This window comes from Dreissena polymorpha, chromosome 2 (genome assembly GCF_020536995.1).
Source record: "Dreissena polymorpha isolate Duluth1 chromosome 2, UMN_Dpol_1.0, whole genome shotgun sequence".
NCBI lineage: Eukaryota > Metazoa > Mollusca > Bivalvia > Myida > Dreissenidae > Dreissena > Dreissena polymorpha.
The window spans coordinates 47,768,074-47,786,630 of NC_068356.1; the positions used below are offsets into that span (position 1 = coordinate 47,768,074).

General features: G+C 36.0%; 1 long non-coding RNA gene across 1 annotated transcript; it reads right to left on the reverse strand.

Annotated features, from left to right (window-relative positions):
• Nucleotides 1-5,656: 5,656 nt before the first annotated feature.
• LOC127866956 (uncharacterized) lies at nt 5,657-8,965 on the reverse strand. Its single transcript, XR_008043179.1, has 3 exons — nt 8,837-8,965; nt 6,749-6,929; nt 5,657-6,028 (listed from the first exon to the last, which is right to left on the reverse strand). It is a non-coding gene; the product is annotated as an uncharacterized LOC127866956 (long non-coding RNA).
• Between the last annotated feature and the right edge of the window lie 9,592 nt (nt 8,966-18,557).

Sequence of the window (18,557 nt, forward strand, 5' to 3'; positions counted from 1 at the left end):
AAATCTAAAAAACATTCATTTATTCAAAACTGCACCCACAGCCGAGCGTTGGCACCCGTTATGCGGTGCTCTTGTTATTCATAAGGAATAAAACTAAAGAGCCTATTTTTCCATCTTTAAAACTTCTATTTTTATTCATAAGGAACAAGAGATGTGTTCGTCAGAAACACAATGCCCCCTACTGCGCCGCTTTGAAATTTTTATATAAAACCAGCTGTGTTTGTGAAACACAATGTCCCCCTATATGACGTTTGACCTTGTAGGATGACCTTGACCCTTCACCACTCAAAATGTGCAGCTCCATGAGATACACATGCATTTCAAATATAAAATTGCTAGCTTCAATATTGCATAACTGACATTACATGAGCAATTTTGACCCATATATTTGACCTTGAAGGATAACCTTGACCTTTCACAACTAAAAATGTGCAGCTCCATGAGATACACATGCATGCTAAATATCAAGTTGCTATCTTCAATATTGCAAAAGTATTCATAAAATTTGCGATTTGGGCCACATATATTTGAACTCTGACCTTGAAGGATGACCTTGACCTTTCACCACTCATAATGTGCAGCTCCATGAGATACACATGCATGCCAAATATCAAGTTGGTATCTTCAATATTGCAAAAGTACTCATAAAATGAGCGATTTTGGCCACATATATTTGACATCTGACCTTGACCTTTCACCACTCAAATTGTGCAGCTCCATGAGATACACATGCATGCCAAATATCAAGTTGCTATCTTGAATATTAAAATACTGCAAAAGTGTACATTAAATGAGCAATTTTGACCCATATATTTGACCATTGACCTTAAAGGATGACCTTGACCTTTCACCACTCAAAATGTGCAGCTCCATGAGATACATATACATGCCAAATATCAAGTTCCTATCTTCAATATTGCAAAAGTTATTGCAAATTTTAAAGTTGGCGCAAACCAACCAACCAACCAACAGACCGACAGACAGGGCAAAAACAATATGTCCCCCACTACTAAAGTGGGCGACATAAAAATACCTTTGACCTTAAAGGATGACCTTGACCTTGAACTTCCACCACTCAAAATGTGCAGCTTGATGAGATACACATGCGTGCCAAATATCAAGTTGCTATCTTCAATATTGCAAATGTTATGGCCAACGTTAGTGTTTTTTTTTCGGACGGACGGACAGACTGACATACTGACGGACAGTTCAACTGCTATATGCCACCCTACCGGGGACATAATACAAGTGAATAATCTATTATTTCCCCTTTGATTACAAAATGGCAGACTAAAAACCATCTTAGATATATGTTTCCTTAAATGCTTCAATATTAATTTGATTTACATGAAACTTCCCACCTTTTACACAAACCCACTTGGCTACCGTCACGGCCATATTTTCACATAGAAAGTTAAATATTCAGCACTTGTAAATACAAACCTCCGAAGTTGTGTCAGATCAGTATGAAAGATTATTAATCACCATCAGCTCGATTTTCTTTGCATTAAAAAACACTTAATTGTATGTGCAAACTTGTTTTCATTCCGAGAGCACATATACGCAGAATGATCTTTGAAAACCAGTATCCACTTAAATTTTACGATTAGGATTAACCATAAATAAATAATGCGTTTCATAACCTTTTTGCACACCTTAAGAATAACCTTAAATATAATAATGTTTTAAATAACCTATTTGCACACTTTTGGCACACTATTGCACGTTTTGAGTGGTGAAAATTAAACAAGAGGGCCATAGGCCCTAAAGCGCTCACCTGAGACCCAAAGGAACTAAACTATTCTGGGAAGGTGGAGTTCAAAATAATAAAAGTACTTCATACAGACGGGCGTACATACTTAACTTGCGCTTTATAGTTCGATTATTTAGTGTAAAATCTTCAAAAGAGGACGAGTGCTGAGCAGACAGGCGGTAGTACAGACTTAGTGTGCTCTATTATTAAATACGTTTTTACTGTTTTTCCATTCAAAGTTATTTAGAACAATGATACTCTGATTTTCAAGTAATACTGCATTTCACATATCATACATGACGTACGTCTGTATATAAAATAAATTAGAATACTGGTATTTCTGACTTTCACATAATACTGTATTGCACATATCATCCATGTAGGCCTACATGACTTTTGTACATCAATCTGTATTTATGATTTAAAATGAAATTTCATACTTCATTTAAGAGTTAATTTTTGTTAATTATTGACATTTGTAAGTGTTGTTTGTAAACAATTCCTCTACACTTCTACTCTTTATTTACAACCAATGCAAAACTAAAATGCATTTTAATTGTGAAATTTATTCTCAAATACAAGCTGCATTTAATATCATAAGTATCTCAAATAGTTGGTTTTAAGTACATTTTCTCTATCTCTTTAATTCTTGAACAAAGTATATCTGTTATATGATATGTGTACATGTAGACACGATATTTTTTTTGTCAAAAAATGTTCAACAGTAAGGTTGGAGAATATTTCAATCTATTGTTTATTGATCAATATAATTGAATTTTGACAACAGTTGTTGCCTAAGCTGTAAAGGATATTTTTACGTACATATCTTTACTTTTTCTTCTTGATATTCATAATATACACTGGGACTTTGTGATAGTTATAAGTTAAATAATAGCAATGTTGAGTAAGTTCAATCAGGCATCACTGTACTTAAAGCTAAGAAATATGAAATATCACGCCCATTAAATTTATATATATTGTATAAACCTTTCTTGGAAATATATAAGTACATAATTTTGCTATTTCAAGAGCTTGCTTCAATGTTGTAATCTGTTCTTTTTATGCAGTCAGCATGCTGATTTTTATACGAAAATAAATGCCAGACAGATGTATTTATGAGTTTATCTCTATATTGATACCACTGTATAGCAATTGCTGTTCCATGCTGTTCACTGCAAAGGGCTTTAAAACAAGGGGTTAGGCATCAAGCAACTGTCAGAGATAATGAGGTACCTGCTGTGGCTAATGGTTATTTCATTGGTCTGCAGTCATTAAATTACATGCAACAAAATGTGTGAAAAGTGGCCGCCACAGGAATTTGGGGCCTGACTCTAAACTGTTAAATACAGTTGTTTCTCCCCTAAGTAATTTTCTGTGAAATCAATATTAATACTTAAAATTTTGAGATTATTTAATAAAGGGTTTTCAGATTGCAAAAATACGTTTGTTGCACTCATCCTCAACCAATCATCAACATTATAATCCTCTGTTATTATGGCCATGTTTTTCAAATGTTCATGACTATTTTCAAACTCGTCCGAGGTATCCACATAACCAATGTTTTGACCAAATTTCATGATGATTAGGCAATAAATGTAACTTCTCGAGTGTTCACAAGCTTTTTTACTATATAAATATAAGGAAAAAGACCCCCCCCCCCCCCTGGCAGCCATGTTTTTTCTCCGCTCTGAACCATTTTCAAACTCAACCGTCGTATCCAGGAAACAAATGCTCTGACCAAATTTCATGAAGATTGGACCAAAAATGTGACTTCTAGAGTGTTCAAATGTTTTCACTATAAATATATATAGAAAACTGCCCAGCCCCCTGACGGCCATGTTTTTTCACCGATCTGGACCATTTTCGAACTCATCCGAGATACCAATAAAACCAATGTTTTCACCAAGTTTCATGATGATTGGGCAAAAATTGTGACTTCTAGAGTGTTCACAAGGTTTCTATATAGCCATATAAGGAATACTGCCCCGCCCCCTGGTGGCCATGTTTTTAAACGGACTGTTACAATTTTTGAACTCAACCAACATATCATTAAGACAAACATTTTGGCAAAATTTACATGAAAATTGGGCATCAAATGTGACTTCTACAGTGTTCACAAGGTTTTTCTTTTTTTTTTACATAGTGACCTAGTTTTTGACCCAGCATGACCCAGTTTCGAACTCGGTCGAGGTATCATTGGAGCAAATGTTCTGACCAAGTTTCATGAAGATCGGAAAATAAATGTTGCCTCTATAGTGTTCACATGGCAAATGTTGACGACGGAAGCACGACGGACAAAAGGCGATCACTATAGCTTACCATGAGCACGTTGTGCTCAGGTGAGCTAAAAAATGCATATCAGTGTAAATTCTTCAATTCTACTTGCCACCTGTATTTTTCTGTGATATTAAATAAAATGATTCAGTATAAAATTTGTTATGACTTGTGATTTTCCAATCATTTAAATCAGTAAGTTTTTAGGCAATCCACGATGTAAATTAAAAATATATTTGTGCAACTGGAGGTGTTGTTCTATAAACACAATACTTTCGTAAAGAATTCATAAAATAAAAGGAAACAAGGGCTGTTTGTAAAACATGCATGCCCCCCATATGAATAATTCTCTGTTAACTTAAGGTTTCAATTCAATAGACTATGTGTTGTCTTTAATAACGAGAAAACCTAGTTGGCAATTCTAGTGTCATTCTTTACGAAAGTATTGTGTTTGGTAAAGATTGAATGACTCCTCTCAGGTGAGCGAACTAGGGCCATCTTGGCCCTCTTGTTAAGTAAATTATTGCCTTTGAGTACTGACTGGACATTTTCTCCGATATTGCTTGTAAGGGCACTAGATATATGCAATTCATAATCCTATTTTGATGCAACTTTATATGATGTATCCGTATAACAGGGACATGGGCATATCGTAAGTTTTTTTTTATAGGATCGTTGCACTCTTTTGGTCTTTCAGAAACTGATCATTTAAGTAATTTGCTTATTTTTCTTCCTCAAGCTTACAATTACATATTACCAAACACAAAACTTAACCAAATGTTAAATTATCGAAGTATAAAAGGGACCATAAATCTGTCAAAATGCCAGACAGAGTCAAATAACTTTGCTTGCACAGTTCCCTTATGCTAGTTAGTAATTGTTGCAAGTATAAAAGCAATAGCTTTGATACTTTAGGAATAAAGACTTTAGGAAAAAAGTGAACCTAAACACAAAACTTCAACAACAAAAAAATCTTAGTATAAAAAGGGAACATAATTCTTACAAAATGCTTGATACAGTTGTATGCTCTTGTTAACAGATTGGGTCATGTTGGTAAAGAAGTATGCAAAATATAAAAGCAATATGACAAGGTACATTGAAAATATTTGAGGTGGTACGCAAACTTTAACATAGATTTATCAATAATATGCATATTCTAAATGGAAAGAGGGCCATAATTCTTACAAAATGCTTGTTACAGTTGTCTGCTCTTGTTTATAGATTGGGGTCATGTTGGTAAAGAAGTATGCAAAATATGAAAGCAATATGTCAAGGGACATTGAGAATATTTGAGGTGGTACGCAACCTTAGCATAGATTTATCAATAAGATGCATATTCTAAGTGAAAAAAGGGCCATAATTCTTACAAAATGCTTGATACAGTTGTTTGCTCTTTATTATAGGTTGGGGTCATGTTGGTTAAGAAGTAAGCCAAATATAAAAGCAATATGTCAAGGGACATAGGAAATATTTGAGGTGGTACGCAAACTTTAACATTCCAACGCTAATGCAGACGCCGGGGGAGTAGGATAGCTCCACTATATTTATTTCATATATCAAAGTCGAGCTAAAAATCAACACAAAATAATGACATAGAACTTGTCAATATTAACACTCTTACAAAGATTTTGACCACACTTGAGGATAGCCTAGATATTATTAACAAAAACATGACCAACTTTCATCAACATAGCATCAAATGTGGATAATGCATGAAGCTGGGCATAGACAGACCACAATGGTTGACCTATAGCACTTCATGCATAAGTGAGCATGACACAACACCTACATAAATAAGTTAATCATGTCTATAAGTGCTGCAGTTTATCCTATTGTGGGGCACCGTGCACAACATAATCCACGTCCTATGCCTCAATAAGTTGTTCAGGCAGTGGTACCTGCTGATCTATGCATAAGTTGTGTAGGCGCATTCATGCATCCACTGCTTGACAGCACTCATCGAGTCTCATGAATAAACATCCTCCAGTTTTATGTAGACACCTGTTGATAGAGAAAAACAAAAAATATTACCTTTGAGATTAAATTACAATATCAAATTTATTATCAATGATGTTTATTATGCATTTTATTTAATTGATATCTTCAGTTATTAATTGAATTTAAGACTAATATGGGTAAATAAATAAATAAATATAACAAAATTTGCAATAATCTACGGCATCCATTTTTATCAACATATGCACATGCATATATAAAAGCAACTTTAAAATCTGCTTCAATTGTGCTTTTTTACTAGATGTGTCTCCTCACTGATGCCCCCATTTCATGTAGAGATACACAAACAAGTCCATCAGTCATTAAAAGAGACAAGAGTCTTCAGAACAAACAACATACGTATATATGATTAAAACTTAAAAAAAAAATAATTACACATTACATTTACAGCTACAATTCTTTTTTTTAGGTCATTCATTTATGCAAGACCCATCCACAGATATACGGACAGATTAGAGTGGACATTCCGGCGCAATGCTTAAGGCTTCCCTCTTTTTACATTCACTAAATTGTTATGATTGTGATGTAGATGTGATGATTATAATGTTGCTCTAAAGAGAAAGATATTAAGCATTGCACTTGTCAATCCATATATTTTGAGGGTTAATATATGGTAAATGGTGCCATATGTTGATTAAAATAAGTGAATGTTTTCAACTGTTATAATATGACCAAAATAAACATAGATGTTGTAAATGTAAATACCTTAATCTACTATCAGCAGTCCAAAAGCCCTCTCAACCACAATCCAACAACTTGACTGGGCATGGTTGTACCTCACCACTGCATCTGTTGTCGGCCTAAGCAAGGGCGTTTATACATATTGTTTTACGAATAGCCGGAGTCGCCAAGTAGGTATCCCAGGTGGTTTTCTTCCAGGAAAGGTCTAATGAAAAATTCAAACAAGAGCACCGCCTTGCGGGTGCAGACCGCTCATCTATTTTCTTTTTAAAGGTGAAGGGACTCTCATTTTCAATCGCAAAGGAGAGAGGGGTGGAGTGAAGAGGGGTGTATAGTGTGGGGGCGTGGACATTTATTACATTATCTTCCAAAAATGCGAAAAAAAATGAACTTTTTTTTTAATTCGGGGGTGGGGGGGGGGGTATTCTTGGGTGCGATGGTTGGACGGTATTTCAAACATAAAATAATAAAAATAAATATTTGTGTTTTTTAACCGTTTAAAAATAAAATTCGGGGGGGGGGGTATAGTATAGTGTGAGGGTGTGGTGGTCATTTGTGACATGATCTTTAAAAAAAAATAGGGGGGGGGATTCGGGAGGGGGGTATCGTATAGTGTGAGGGTGTGGTGGTCATTTGTGAGATGATCTTAAAAAAAAAATAGGGGGTAGGGGATTCACGGGAGGGGGGGGGGGGGGGGGGTGAGGGAACGGGGGATGGTTTGGGTGGAGTCTATTGTGGTATGTCAGGTAAGAGTAGTTTTGTCGAAGTATCAATCAAATTTAATCATAAATAAAGAAGTTATGGCATTTTTAACACAATTTAATAATTTGACCTTGAGAGTCAAGGTCATTCAAAGGTCAAGGTAAAATTCAACTTGCCAGGTACAGTAACCTCATGATAGCATGAAAGTATTTGAAATTTGAAAGCAATAGCCTTGATACTTTAGAAGTAAAGTGGATCGAAACATAAAATTTAACCATATATTCAAAGTTACTAAGTCAAAAAAGGGCCATAATTCCGTAAAAATGACAACCAGAGTTATGCAACTTGTCCTTTTACTGTACCCTTATGATAGTTTGCGAGTTTTCCAAGTATGAAAGCAATATCTATGATAGTTTAGGGGTAAAGTGGACCAAAACACAAAACTTAACAAAATTTTCAATTTTTTAAGTACAAAGGGCCCATAATTCCGTCCAAATGCCAGTCAGAGTTACATAACTTTGCCTGCACAGTCCCCTTATGATAGTTAATAAGTGTTGCAAGTATGAAAGCAGTAGCTTTGATACTGTAGGAATAAAGTGGACCTAAACACAAAACTTAACAAAATTTTCAATTTTCTAAGTATAAAAAGGGCACATAATTCTGTCAAAATGCCAGTCAGAGTTACATTACTTTGCCTGCGAAGTCCCCTTATGATAGTTAGTAAGTGTTGCAAGTATGAAAACAATAGCTTTGATACTTAAGGAACAAAATGGACCTAAACACAAAACTTAACCAAAATTTTCAATATTCTAAGTATAAAAAGGGCACATAATTCTGTCAAAATGCACGCCAGAGTTATCTTACTTTGCCTGCCCAGTCCCCTCATGATAGTAAGTAAGTGTACCAAGTTTGAATGCAATAGCATTGATACTTTCTGAGAAAAGTGGACCTAAACGCAAAACTTAACCGGACGCCAACGCCGACGCCAAGGTGATGACAATAGCTCATAATTTTTTTTCAAAAAATAGATGAGCTAAAATGCTAGGATAAGTTGGAACAATCATCAGTTAAATGGTTTATTAAGGTAGCTATAGGATGCTAATAAGCTTAACACAATCTTAAATTAATTTCAATTATAAATTCAACATTGATTTGCATCTTTTATGTGTAGATACACTTAATTGTACAGATATAAACTAATATAATTTAATCTTCTCTGTTTGTTAAAAGAAATAAAAATGTTAAATTATGTATGTGCATTTAACACATTATATTTAAGTAATGTGCAATGTATTGATGTAAAAACTAAAATATTTCCATGATCATTACAGTAGTATTTCACTTTTTCACAATACTAGCCATAGTCCCTCAAATGGTATATCCATAAATGCACATTATTTATTGTCATACCTTCAAAGTTCAAACCAAAGCTGTCAAAGACAGAGGCGTCATGTGTGTTGACCCAGGCATTTTGACACAATGTCAATGAACATGCAAATAAAGTACACTTTAATATGTGAAAATGCAATTCAATTAAATTTGTTGAATGATTGGGGCATCTATTTTATTCAAATGTTTTATGATGTTACACTATTAGTTAAGCCGGGAGCTAGTCAACTCGTACCTAAGTCAACTCGTACCTTCGGTCAACTCGTACCCGATTTGGTCAACTCGTACCCGATTTTTGGTCAACTCGTACCCCCACTAGTCAACTCGTACCCGTATTGGTCAACACGTACCCTCCAAAAAATTATTTATATATATCAAAGACGTGAAATATGTTTTTGTATATTTTTTTTATATGAATATAGATAAAGGTTATAAAAAAATGGATTTTTTTTTCAAAAGTAGACAAGTTCATTATTTTTTCACACGTGTATAATTATAAAGGACGTGTTTGTCGGCGTTTTGTTTGATAAAATGTTGACTAATAACACCTTTATGACAACAGGACCGTCGGCGATTTGTTAAACAATTTGTTTGTCGTGTATCTAAAATGACACGCGCAGATTAGCTTTAATCATTAATCATTAATATCTTGAAACTAAATACGGACTCTGTGTTTCGTGTCTTGGACTTATTTTAATTTATTGTTTATCGTGGATTATAATTTAAAAGTGTTTTGTTTAATTAATCTGCTTCATCATGGATGAGGGAGATAGGGACTGTGTTTGTGTTGTTTGTGGACATATTGTTTCCGATGAGTGTAAGGCCATTATGTGCGATGAATGTGATAGATGGCAACACAGACACTGTAAATCTGGTGATAATCCCTTTATATTTTTTTAATAAGTTTCATTCGAGAAACGGACATCTATAGAAGCTTAAACTGAGAAATACAAACCTTTTTTGTTATAACTGATGGTATTACATCTTTATAATATATAGCGTCAGTACATACGTATATACGGTATCGGGTCCGCGACGTTTGTGAACGTTGGCAGCATCGGCTTTGTGGAACTGGTTAGTTTAATTTAATTTGTCAATTGTATATAATAAAAACATCTCAATAAAATATAACTATTCAGTTTTTATTATTTTATCATTATTACTAGCTATAATCATTTATAATAAACTATTTGGAACTGGTGAGTATGTAAAGTCTAAATTATAATGTACACAATATAAAGTGCATCATTTATTATTTTATATATAAGCTGTATATATTAAATTTATAAATTATTTGTACATTAATATGTGTATTATAATCATTAAGATTATGAGATTTTGAGTGTACTTTCTTGCGTTGTTTATGGTTCTTTCATTCAGCAATATATAACCACCGTCTGTCGGATTATCTAATTTATTGTAATCTTGTCGATCCCTGCATAGGCAAATAAATTTAAAATTCATATAAACATAATTAAATCTCAATAAAAACATCATCAATATTCAATTTACTAAACTGATCAACTTCCAATAATTCTCGCGTGTATTGCGCTGTGTGAAGTACACTGTAGCAACTAGCCTTTATTGATCAATGTCGATTAATTAAGAGATTAAAGAGATAACGGTCTGTGTTAATTGATTGATTGAGTGTCGTATTAACCTAATATAGTTGACATTGAGAACAATTACTAAATCATATTGAAATTAGTTATGTAGAATATGATTATTAAGTTGAAACTATTATCCTAAAGATTATACTAAATATTGATGCATGCATAAATCATGTTTATAAAACAGAACTGTTATTATTAATTTTTTTAGAAATTATCTTTAATATGATTTTTAATATGATTATTAGCGTATGATTAAGTAAATAAACATAAATTATGTAAATGAAACAGAGCAGTATATTTTAATTTTTGTAGAAATTTGCCTCAAAGAAAATGTTCAATTATAATAAAAACATTAAGGTACAGATTAAATCGATTTAGATATTAACGACCCGTGTCAAGTAATGTGTTAATCAATATTTAACAAAGGTGAAGATTAGGTAAATTACGATATTAACGACCCGTGTCACGTTGGTGTTAATAAGTATTTTAGGTGTTGATTAATTGATTAAATCATGGACTCAATTTTCAGACGAACCATAATTCAAGGCATATATATCAACAACAACAACAACAAAATTTATTAACTTATACACAAGTGTAACGACATGGATGATAATTATTTTGCAATTTGGTAATATTTATAAAAATCATGCAATGGAAGAAGTTAACAAATATTTTACTGATTCATACCGTAAGATTTTTTCTTTTAACATCGATAATGATAGTTGTTAATAAATATATATTTTGAAAGATAAATTATTTCTATATATTTCTTAGATAATATAATCTTTGTATATTGGACATATTAATAAGAATAATATACATATACTTAGGTAATTACTTTAATTAGTCATATCGTACCCTGGTAAAAAAAACATACAATTTATGTTAGTCTATGCCAAAATATAACTTTATTTGGTCAACTCGTACCTGCAATAAACATAAAAAACATCAAATGCACGCAAACACCCATCGCCATTTGTTTCCATAAAGAACAAAAATTAAAAAGGTACGAGTTGACCAATCTGAAAAATGACTAAAGTACGAGTTGACCAAATCGGGTACGAGTTGACTAGGGTACGAGTTGACTTAGGTACGAGTTGACTGGAAACCGTTAAGCCACTACTGACTCTGACTGATATTGTACAGTGTGATTCAGTGTCATTAAAATAACATTGGGCAAGGGCGCAACTCGATCACAATAACTTGGCTACCCTGTATCTAACCGTGCAGTGTGAGGTAGATGTTGCTCAGCTGTTCATATGTATATTTGACTGTAAAATTCATAAATCTATTTTTGACAGAACATTGGTAATTTTGGGTTTTGCAAAGTTTACTACTTATAATCGGTGGGGCAGATATTGCAGACATCATACAGTGCATTATTAGATAGACGAAAACTTCAAAACTTTATGCAAAAAAGGTATATCAGTAAATTGCGTCTATAACTAACTTGTATAGCAACGTCCGAAATATTGCAATATCCGAATTATAATTCATCCTTTAAAATTCAAGATATAATGACAAATGAACTGTTTTACTTAAAAAGAAACCATAAAACATTTGTTTTGATACATATTGAACAAATAGGACTAAATACTTACCTATTTAACGAATTAATTATCCCAACATCACAAATTTCATTTCCCTTGAACGTTTGGGTGCTGGAGGTTTCGGTAAATGACAAGTTCGGTAAATTGATTTATATGTAAATGCCGTGGAGGTTTCGGTAAATTGGTTTAATGCAGAGAATGATATAGAGAATATATTTAACGTTATCAAACATAAATACGTCCAATAGTATCAATATTTCACCATCACGGAGATCGCAAAATCCTTTCCTTCTCGAAACATTCACAACTCTCTTGGTTTACCAACGTCTAAAGCTCGTGCGGCCGCCATGTTTACAAACGCTAAGAGTGGTCTTACCAGGTCGTAGCTTTAAGCACAAATCTTACGTCATCTTAGCTGCGATTTTTTTGATGAAACGGTTCGCAGTACTTACGATAAGCGTACGACAAAATTCTACGAATCTTACGTAAGATCACGCTTAGATATGTTGATAAAACGGCCTCCTGATGTTCTGTGCCAGAACTAACTCGTTGCCAGACAACTATATCTCGTTGCAAATAATTGTCAATTAGGTTAAACGGCAGACAACTGGCCCTCAAGCCCAGACGAAAGTCCCGGAAAACCGATTTACAAATGCCAGTCCACTAACTAGACATGACCATTGCAGAAATGGACATTGGACAACACATTGCTTGACTGCGTCACCTGGGATTCATATTGTTTTACAACAAAAATATGCACATTAAAATATAACTACATGTTTCTCTCCATATATTAACCCTTTCAGCGCTGGAGCCGAATTTTAAAGGCATTTGCAAACAGTTTGGATCCAGATGAGACGCCACGTTATGTGGCGTCTCATCAGGATCCAAATTGTTTGCTATCTGATTGTATTCTGTGAAAAAAATCAAAGAAAATGCTTCTTTTTGAAATTCAGCAGACGACATTTTAGCAGACGATAAATTTTCCAGCATGCAAAGGGTTAAGACCCTATGCGCGCATGTGAATTTTAAGTGGTCTTAGATTAATAAGAACCCATCACGTATTAAACCCAAATATAACCGTATAAGAACGATGTGAACGTGTTCTGGCCGCAATGGTTGAAGTCGTCTAGCATCAACAATGCGAATACTAGAACGTTTCCTGGCGAAGACATCGGCAGTGACCATGATTTAGTGCTCAACGCTATCAAGTTGAACCTAAAGAACAAACGCATCACCAAAGACATTCGCATTAAATTGGATACAGAAACTGAAAGGTATTTACATAGCAGAGACATTTCAAGCACAGACAGGTTGCACGTTTGCAGCCCTGAACATCATTGACAATAACATCGACACCATCACCAACAACATCAATTAATTCTTGCTCCTGGCAAACAAGGAAGGAAGAAGAAGACATGGGTTAGAACCAGGATCTTGTACCTATGCGACAAAACAGAAAGCTGATGCATAAGAAGCACACCAACCTGAACTCAAGGACGGCATACCATAGAGCTAACAGTGAGGTGAGGGAGAATACGAAAGAGGCCAAGAAGAGTGGATTAAGGAGCAATGTATCAGCCCGAGGCCAGTGTTAAAGCAGTCGCTGACGGGAACCTCATGGCGGAAAGTTACGCAGTCTAGAACAGGGTGACCGAATACTGTAGCGACCTCTACAACTACCCGCTTCAACCAGACTCATGTTTCCTTCATAACGATCCCATATCAGAAGCCGACGACGATAATTTGTCCATATCAAAGGCAGAGTTGGAGGAGGCACTACGCAGTATGCAGGCAGGAACATCTCCGGTCCCTTTCGAGCTGATTAAGCATTGAGAAGAGGCAACGACTGCAGCAATGACGGCACTATGCAAAAAGATCTGGGAGGAGAACAAGTGGTCCAAGGAGTGAGCCCAGTCTCTGGTTATCCACCGACCGAATAGGGACAACCTCAATAACAAACGCGCCATCAGGTTCATCAGCCATTCCATAAAATTCATGCTACGCATCATCCTCAGCCGACTTAAGAGGGCCTGCTGGCGGAAAAGCAAACCGGATTAAGAGCTATACGCGGCACAGTTGAGCAATCTTCGACTACAGTCATCATGTAGTAACCCTAGAAAACTAACGTGAGATCTTCTATAATTTCACCGACTTGAAGAAAGAATTCCATCGCTTGTGGTATGATGGACTATGTCAGGTTCCGAGAGGATGCAATATTGACGAAGGGCATGTGCAAGTCATCCAAGAACGCTGCAGAAACATCAACAGCGCAGTTCTTCTCAATGAACAGATGGGTGACTACTTCAGGACATCAGTGGTTATCCGTAAGGGATTTCTGCTTTCCCCTGTTTTGGCTAACCTGTTCCTGGAGAAGAAAATGCAGGAGAGCCTCAAAGACCAACACACCTCCATCTCCATCGGTGGTAGACCGATCTTCAACTTCAGATTCGCTGATTACAATGCCCTCATGGGTTGATCCAGCTGTGGCCTAAAAGACCTCATCCACAGAGTCAGCAAGGAGAAGTCGAAGATCAAGATGAAAGAACAACACCACTGCAGACTTTACCATGAACAGCGAGAGGCTGGAAAAAGTGATCAGCTTCAAGTACTAGGGAGCATCCTTGTCAAAGGATGGTACCAGTACCGCTGAGGTCCGAATGGCATTGCCTTTGAATATAGGCAGCTCCCTCTTCTTCCCAACGAACCACAGTCTCTACAAGTCCCTCGTAGTCTCAATACTACCTTACGGCTGCGAGACCTGCACACTTCACTCAACTAAGAACGCAGGATACAGGCCTTTGAACACAAGTGTCTACGGAAGACTGCTCCGCATCTTCGACATAGAGCACAAGACCAACGAGTACTTCCGGAACATGACATCAGCACTTGTTGGCCCTAAAGAAATCCTTCTGGAGACCATCACACGACGAAAGCTGGCTTGGTTTGAACACGTCACCAGGCAAGACTCTTTGTGAAAGACTGTGCTCCAGGGCACGTTATAGTGAGGTCGCCGTCAGAGCCGTCAGAATAAACGCTGGATCGCCAGTGTGAAAGAGTTGACGTCCCTTCCCATGGATAAACTACTCCCAGCAGCCAAAAACAGACCTTACTGACGGAAGGTCTCTGCCTCATCATTCCCTCCTCATCCACCAACGATCAGACCAGTCAAGGGAATGATGATGATGATGATGATGATGATGATGATGATGATTCGCTCTATATCGTACTTAAGACCGTATAAACGCATGTGAATGCAAACTGAGCGCAGATTTATAAGGGCCCATCACTTTAAATCACAAATGTTACCATATAAACAGGACGTGAACGTTGTCTGGACGCATATTGATAGGGGCTTATTATTTTCCCATTAATATATAACCCGTATAATTACACGGGATGATTGTATAGACGCTGATAAATAGAAGTTCAGAAGCTGATAAATGCAGTTAATAGCGTATAAGCACACTAAATGTGTTCAATCGACGCAGATTGATCGGGTTCTATCAGCTCTAAAATGCAAATAATACCATATCAGCGCATGTAAATATTAATTGTGCACAGATTCATAGGGGTCCTTTTAGGCAGATTTAATGGGGCTAATTAGTTCTCCAATGCTATGAAACCCGTATAAGAACATATGAAGATTGTATTATCGAAGTAAACTATAATTTCGTCAAGTATTTGATGATATTAATAGCAAATAAGCACCATGAATATGTTGACTCGACACTGATTGTTGGGGTTCAATTAGTTCTATACAACTCTAATCATATTTTTAACCGTGTACGCCGTTGTGAATATTTAAAAGATACAGATGAGTAAGGAGTAAGTATCAATAACTGAAAACAGAATCGTTTAAATCAGACTCATAGCGGTTCATTACTTATGTAACGCAATAATACCTACATTTCTCCTCCGAACATTTCTTGACGCTTTTAAGACTTTATTACATCTGTAAATCTAAATAAAGCCGCGAAATAAACACAAAGCACTGATCATGACGTATTACACAATCTGCGCTATTAATAAAAATCCAATATCTTGTGCACGTCTGCATGTTGTAAGATGAGCTTCGGGAATATCGCGAACCAGTCGAAAAACGTAATCAAATCACTCTGGATCAGCAGATGATTTATTTCATAAATCAATCTCTGGGTTAATGGTCGCCATCTTTCGAACTACTTTCAAACGTACAACAACAACAATAACAGTAGAAGACAATTTTAATTGCGAAAAGTTGAAAAATTGAGTACATGTGTCACGGTTGTTGAGTGAAATAGTGTTATTTTCAACTGTGTATGAAGCATGTGAACTGGTAGTGGAATAACCGAATTGTTGGTGGAAATGGAATTTAGAAATATATCTAATAATTCATCATCGTGTAGAATAATCATCAGCAGCATTTCTGTGGAACATTGCACTATTCAAAAAACAAGTGTTTCATAGATATGGTGCTTTTGACATAGTTCACTAACCATCAAGACTGAAATGATTCATGCACACAGGTAAAGTAAATAATTGAATTTGTGCAGAATGTTTATTTTTTACAAATTATTATTTAATTTGACCAATTTATTTTAGATTGATTGCACTGAAACTCAAAGTCTAAAGCTTAGTAAGACACTTAAGCCAGTTTTCTGAGAAGAAACAATACTTGTTCAGAGTATAGCAGGCTCATGCGGCCTCTGGTTTATTAATTTGGCCTCGGCCTTTAACCTGGGTCGCTTTGATTTCAGGTGTTTAGCCCCCATATCAACAAGGCTCTCGACCCTATATGTAGTTATTCATATTGTTTAAAGATTTTGAGAACCCTCACTCGGTGCCAGTGGGGATAAAACAGGGACCTTTTTATAGCTAGATGAATGCATCAAATATGCCAGCAACACTTTATAATCTGTTGTGTTTTATTCCGGTTAGCTTTGGTGTTCGTGGACCGTACTGGTAGACTAATCAGGAAAAATACTAAAGGGTGACTTACGATGCGATACGTTTCCAGGCTTCTTTAATGTGCACAACAGTTCAACACGTCCTCACTCGTGAGCGTCTGGTCTAGGAAGGGCGGACCCGCTTCTCGTGGAGCTCGGCCAACATCCACTAACATCTACGCGTAGTTCAATGGAGGTTGCACATAGACGACTGGTGCCCGGCACTACACTCTTCCCACTTTTCTCCTCTTGGGCCGCCGCCCCATGGTAATCGTACGGTCGCACCCAAGGCAGAAGAGACAGAGACTCAAATGGGACCATGATTTCCCCCTTCCCGCAGGCACAGGAGTGCCCTTGCCCAGCGGGGTATACACAGAGACAGAGACTTAAATGGGACCATGATTTCCCCCTTCCCGCAGGCACAGGAGTGCCCTTGCCCAGCGGGGTACATACAGACCGCTGCATTCTAGCGGTTAGTGACCAATATGTTTCTTGCATATTTAAAATTCCATCACATTAGATAATTAAAAATAAAAAATTAACGATAGCCGACATTAATTTTTCAAGAAAAAACATTCTTGTTGGCTTTCGTCCAACAAGTACAGTCACTTATGTATTAGAATGTGGAGATCACACTCAGAAATAATGTACTTTACACAAATGAAACCAAAATTAAAGTGTACATGCACCGGGTAACATCTCCGGTCATTCAAAAAAAATCAAAGTGAAGCTACCAGACAGTTGCCGTCAAGCACGGTAACATAAAAATTTAAAAAGACAGGAAAAATATTGTTTAAAAGAAAAACTCCGGGAAATACCACTTCCGGCCCTGTTTTATTATTTTTTTATTACTTTTTTTTTTTTTAAGTATGGAGTGTGACAGTGGTCGTCAAGCACTGTCACCTATAAGAAACAAACTCATGCGACAAAATTCTAGGACATTGCTTAAGCATATTGTTGGTAAATTTATTCATTTACAGAAGTTACTAAAATAAATGACATGATACAGAAATGACGAAGTGATTTAAGTAAGATCGATTCACGAATCTTAACATGGAAGAATAAAAGATGACGGAGATGCCAAGATGGGTATATTGCAGGAAACACCCAAGTATTTGTGTACAAATTTCCCGTATTTTCCCGTACCAAAACAATGGCGAATGTTCGCGGACCACAACAATAGTTACTACATCCAGTGGTTCGTTGTAACAGTGGTCGCTAAGCACTGTCACATACGACCACCAGGAAAAGACTGGATTTAATAAGAAAATACAAAAACATCCGTGAATGTACGGGAACATCTCAAAAAGAAGGAAGCGCTGTACCGAAAAAAAAACTCATCTGCCACAGCAGGAATCTTTCCTAGGCCTTTTAGTGGAAAAAGACCCACTTCACGGGAAATAAACACATCCGTGAATGTGCAAAAGCACCTTAAACCTCTGTCATATAATGGAAAATTACAGGAAGTTTAATGTGGACGGCACCAGCTAATCTGGGACGATGCCTTACGCTCATGCATTAAAACCCCTTTTCGCAGAGCACTACTGATTAATTTCAATTTTGTAATTCCGACAATATTGTGATAAAAACCCGAGTTAAAAATAAAACAATAGGACATATACCTATTCAAAACAATTAATTTAATTTT